Source organism: Ischnura elegans, chromosome 3, assembly GCF_921293095.1.
Source record: "Ischnura elegans chromosome 3, ioIscEleg1.1, whole genome shotgun sequence".
Taxonomy (NCBI): domain Eukaryota; kingdom Metazoa; phylum Arthropoda; class Insecta; order Odonata; family Coenagrionidae; genus Ischnura; species Ischnura elegans.
In genome coordinates this window covers 29,899,086-29,905,171 of record NC_060248.1, presented here as the reverse complement: position 1 = coordinate 29,905,171, position 6,086 = coordinate 29,899,086, and positions in this window count along the sequence as shown.

Sequence of the window (6,086 nt, the reverse complement as noted above, 5' to 3'; positions counted from 1 at the left end):
ATTATCAATTAAATCATTATTATAAATTAAAATCATATTAGCAGGCCACCTGGCTTTGCTCAGGAAGGATAATAACCAGAGAAGTGGGAAACTTGGAGCTTGGAATTCATGATTTTTAGGTAAAGGAACAAAGCAGGCATGATGATAGTATGCATATGTAAAAACAAATAATGGAAAAAAAAACTATTTCCGTATACCGCGTACGGGATCAGCTTATACCAGCTCGACAACTTTGATCGTTATGTGTGTCCTTAAGCACGTAGACCAAAAACGTCGTCTGAACACATACATCAGCAGAGAGGTTTACACCAAGAGGATGAGTAGTTAAGTAATTGAAGATCCATTTGAGTATGTCAAGAGGTGTGCCTACCCGGAAGGATGTCCAACCACAGAAGTTGTATGACGTGACGTAACAAACGATGATGAGAAAATGACGCAAAGAACGAGTGGGACCTCATCAGCGTTACGGGCTTTGGGAACATGAGATGAAACTATTTACTAACCTTGGCCGCGATCCATGCAGTCGAACAGAAACGTATTGCGGACAGACAGTGAGAGATCCTCTTTTATACATGTAGATAATGGACCGGAATCCTTATGACGTCGTCGACTCATGAAAGGTGGGCGGCAACATTGTCCCGTTTTACTCATAAGAGAATGGCTGGATGGGGAAAAGTTTGTTTACGACCCCCTTGCGATCAGCTGGTTGATCACCGTGACAAAATAAAAACTTGACTGAGCTGTGCCGAACAAATTTGTGAAGTCGATTGGATTTAGGGTGGCAAAGAAGAAGAAAGAAGACGTCAGATGAGAGGCGCTCACTACATAGCGTCAGAAGATAAGTTTCGAAGACGAAGACCTGCGTCCACTTTTGAAAATAATTCCAGCGTTTAATAAAATCCTTGCATAAAGTCAATTATAAGCGTTTTGACCCTACTTTCTTTGAAAAATTTCCTTGAGTCAATGCTTATCTGAATTTAATGAAACCTTATAATGGAACCCGTACGATGGACTGTGGTAGAAATCGTACATTGTTGTGCATTTCCGGGAAACTAGTATATTTCATGCTTGTTTTCTAAATATTTCTTTTCGCCGTGAGTCACTTAAAATAAGAAACTTTTCTCGTGGGTTCTGCTTTTTCCACGGCGCTGTCCAGTAATGATGCAAAAATTGCTGTCCTGTACTATGTGATCGTTCCTTAGTAACAGCTCTAAATCGTAATTTTCGTGTAGCCGCTCCGCTGTTACCGCATGAAAATGATTTGCATAATGATAGGCCTGGAGGTGACCTAGCATCACGAACCTGGTGAACGTAAAGACTTCCTGGCTCTGAGGTAAGTTGCACCAGTACCATGAATGTTTTCAAGCCTTCCACAGTGCTACCGTTGAGCCTGAACCAAAAAAAAGAGGACCATATTGAAATCCCATATTTCGAAATTTTTCATAGGAAATGGGTGCAGCAAAGTAAAGAAGTTGCATTAAAATCTTTTTACTTAAGGCCGATATCTTGAAAATTATTATTAATAAATCATTCGTGGATGGGGATGTGTGAATAGTACTTTTTGATCTCGTGTCGAGTATCGAATCGAGTTGTAAATACTCGCGAGCGTTTTTACTTGACATTAGCATATGGGCTTTTGTTTCAGACCTTTCGTCTGGCTCCTACCCTCCGACCCATCTGGTATGGGTGGCCCTACCGGGAGTAATTTAGAATTAATCCCGCCAGTGCAGCTCTAGGGGTCTTAGGAACGCCCAAGACTTTCCACCGCGACAAGGTTGTAGCCCAAGGGAAAGGCTGCACCTAATGGTTCCGAAAAATATAACTCTTTTTTATCGTTTTTCCGGACTCGGAAAAGTAGTAATGTTCTCCTTGTCCCCCTGAAAAATTGTTGCTCAAGCAAATTCAGCCCGTATCTCTGGCGGTTCCCATCTTATTCCTTGTAAAAGCAGTGTAACGCTATATGGTCGCTTTTTGTAATTTTGACCAATCGTCCAACTTTTCTTTGTATTGTGATTAGTCCATTAATTACATTTTTCTGCGCTGGATTCCATATACTCGCCATTCCATTGTTAAAAACTGTGCTAGAGGAAATAACTAATAAGGTAGGTATTGTGCTTTGAAGAGGGTAGTTCATAATGGGATTGGAGACGACCAGAGTTAATCCCAAATGCTAGATGAAAATCTAGCTTAACCGGTAGAAAACTTGTATAATAAAGAACCTTAACTATATTTTCTGAGCCATAAAGTTACGGATTACGAATAAATACTGCCCTATCGTTTTTCTCTAATGCGTCGTCCCATATTTTCACATGTTCAATTCTGTGTTCATTCCAACCTTAATCGGTAGAATACTATGATAATAATAATTATTATTATTATTGCATAAAGCAAATTAGTTTTACAGCCGTAATTTTCCTGTGGAAAAGACGCTACATAGAGAAATAATGCAATTTTTATGCAAATTACCTCCAAGACGTGAGATATAATGAGACTCATAATTTTTATGAAGAACTGGATTCTATTTCTTTTGCATCGAAGTGGCGCGACGCATCGGTCTGATAGTGAAAGTATCTGTGGTTTAAATTTCCCAGTCAGTAATTTTTAAGGCCCTTTACGTGTATTTTACTGCTGCGTTCTCATCAGTTTGGTCCGTCAGCGTCTTTAGAGTAAATATATATATAAATATTGTAAAGGAACTTCTTCTTGCCCTGGGGTGGGCATACAAAAAAACTTAGAAATTGACAGAAAAACGAAAAATAAAATCAAAGTGAGGAACTTACGGGGAAAGGTTGTTTTTACAAATTTTCGATGGGACGCAGCCCATCTTTCTCAACCTCCTCTTCTCACTTGAGAAAGATGGGCTGCGTCCCATCGAAAATATATATATATCCTGAATATAAGTCGTAGTCGTTGGCATTGATTCATTACTTCAGAATGAGTCAGGATATTTCTCTGGTGTGAGTTTAATGTTCTTTACTATGTAAGTCGACCGTGCCCTTTACAATTTCTTGTATTCATAATTATATTGCATTAAATGCATAATTCAAAGAAAAATTGTTGTGCTTGAAATTTAAAATCAAATACTTCCCACATCTTTCGCGAGAATTAGTGGTTATTTTCACATTATTCCGTGCTGCGCTCAGCGAGTCAATCTTGGCGGTAATAATACCGCATTTTTGTTAAATAATCGTATGCACTGACGCATGAAATTATAATGCGCAGTGTTAACGGTAATTCATCTCTGTTATGTTTTTGGCAACGCTGTCACACGTTAACATGATCTCTTGTAATCGCGATAGCTTAATAATGACCTACAGATAAGATTAACTTTTCTCTGGGCATCATAATATTTCCACCGAAGATAACTTGAGTTTCACGGCCACTCCTTTGATTTTTTTTCTCTTGCGTAGCTTTGCAAAATGTGCCATCTCATTGCGTTCCGAAAAATAGAGAACTGCGCGGGGTGCTTTCAAATGGCGACTTCCTTCGCTTTTTTTTGTGGCGCGCTCTCTCAGATAGCAGCGGGTCAGAGTCTGTCTCTCATTGCAAGGCCATTCGCTTTTCGTTCATGTAGCTATCGCGAACTCTTGGAGCATGCAGTTGCGTAGGGAAGGAAACAATTCCTTTCCTACTCAACTGAACAATAAACTTTCACACCTCCAATCCTCAACACATCGTGCTGAGTGATGGATTTCGAGACAAATATCCTTGGTTCACTCCCGCAATAGGATAATTTTCTCAATGGAAATTAGTATGTTGAGTTCGTGAAATTGTTAAACCTTTCGTGGCCCATAAGACTTAGTCATGCTTTTGGGCATATTGTTGTGAAAATAACCTTAGTTTCTTCTCCCTTGCCGGAGATTTATTCACCGCTGATGGATTCTGGAACGTTACGCATCAATTAATATCTTCATGACGAGGAGAACGGAATGGGAATGTGTGGAATAATCTGGACTGCTCTTTTAGTTCTCGGTAATAGCTGAAGCTAGGAATTAGTCATCGTCTTAGGTCTCTATTGAAATTCTTGGGGTGTTTTCTTATTTTCAGGGGTTCCCCTAAAATTATTGTTTCAAAATGCTTTTCCTTGGCTCGGATAACCATGTTTTTAATTTCGATTCCTTCTTCTTGACTGGTTTACCCGGAGAATACTTGTTTTTCATGGTATCCTAAACTACAGATTATTGTTACTCTATGCCTAAACGTATTGCGGCACTGTACTTTAAAACTCTCGTTTTTACCGTTCGTCCTTATTCCCCCACGAGGACTTCATCAGTTGTACGGCATTTAAATTATTACACGCCTTCCGCTTCCAAGCTGTCTTTTCCGTAAGAATTTCCAATGATATCTCGTATTTGACTTTTGGATTTAGCTATTTCAACTTCGTTCTTCTTTCATATCCGGTATATTCCGTATGTTGAAACTATTTCGGGTAAGATAGTTTCTCTTTGTCAGTATGTCAAAATTATTATATGGTCAAAAATACTGTCTTTGTATCAATCTATTTTCTTTCGCTTTATTTACTGCACTGAGAGACACCTCAATGAAGTAAAGAAGGGGATAAATGTCTCCAAGATTTTCTAATCTATTAGCTATTTTGTAAAATGTATTCTTGACCTAAAATATGAACTTAGTAAGCTTTCACTGTACCAGTATTTATTCATTTGTAGGGTTAAGGTTATGTATGGTGAAATTTGCACCAGATGAAGTAAATGAAAACCAATGCGTCAGGAATGTACACCATCGAAGGTAACTATTAATTGTATCATAATTTATTATTATTGCATTAAAAATTGATCGCAGTAGTTCAGCATCTCTAGCGAGAGCAGTGGTTCCTGGAGTCAGAATTTTTAATCAATAAATAAACACAAGTGAAGAAATAGTTGACTATATTCGTTCTTGTTGAGTGACCGGACGATATTTTTTGACATTAAAAAATTCTTGATCGATATAAAAAGCAGAGAAGACGAGTTAAAGAAACTGTAATTTGGTTTTCCCTCTTAAGATTTTATTATCACTGATCTTGGTTTCGTTAAAGAGGATCAGTTATCAATGTCAAAGTAAAAAAATGAGCATCATATGTATCAATTCAAGTGGTGGGCGCGTGGGAAGGTTGGAAGGATGGGAAATTTTCAGGTGCTGATGGGGTGGATGAGGGGAGGTGGTGGGTCGATGGCTGTTGGGCTGGCTGCTTGGGTGGACATCACTCCGGGAGGGAAGGGTGGTATTAGAAGTATGGAAAGTGGAGGGCTTTCACCAACCCCTCAGCATCAGAAAATATCCCAGCCCCATAGCCCACTCCCTATGTCTCACTACCTCCCCACCACTTGAATTAACCATATGCAGCACAATATTTTCTTGAATTTTTGCCTTGTTGATGCTACTCTAACGAAACGATGGCCGGTAGCAATGAAAATTCAAATACAAATAGCCAATTTTCAATTTCTAAGGCTCTTTTCATGATAAATTTTCACGGAGTCCAGCCCACTGCCATTACTCACAGCAGAGAGGAAAGTGTGAATTAACCTAATCCCTCCTATTTATCCGATTTATCTCACTCTGGCTCCTATTATATCAACCGTTTTATCTCTCGTCATCTTTCACTCTGAGAAGATAACCGTTTATATTCCTATCGAATTATTGCGTCATATCTCCACATCTGTATCTTGGTAACATTCAATCACCGGTCTTAGTTACCTATTTTTTCGTCCCTACACTGAAGTTACAACAATTTATTTCTAATACATGCATCTATCACTGCAGACCTTTTGGTATCCTATTTCGGTATAGGGAATTTTTCCCTTGGTAACCGTGTCAACTAATGTGAATTTTGCATTCCGGTAATGCGGAAGGACAGAAATAAAACGTATTGTAAAAGTGATATTTACTTTCAATCCCTAAGGGTCGAGGAAGTCACGCAAATGATTTAGCAAAAAAAGGGCTACTTGGAAAGCAATAATAAGCCAGTTCAAAGATCAATAGAAAGTAATTAAGCTCTGTGGTGGGATATTTTTTTATCATGGATCGTGCCGAGATTCATTTTTGTAATAATTATATTTTCTCGTATATTTTTTGCCCCTGCTTCCTTT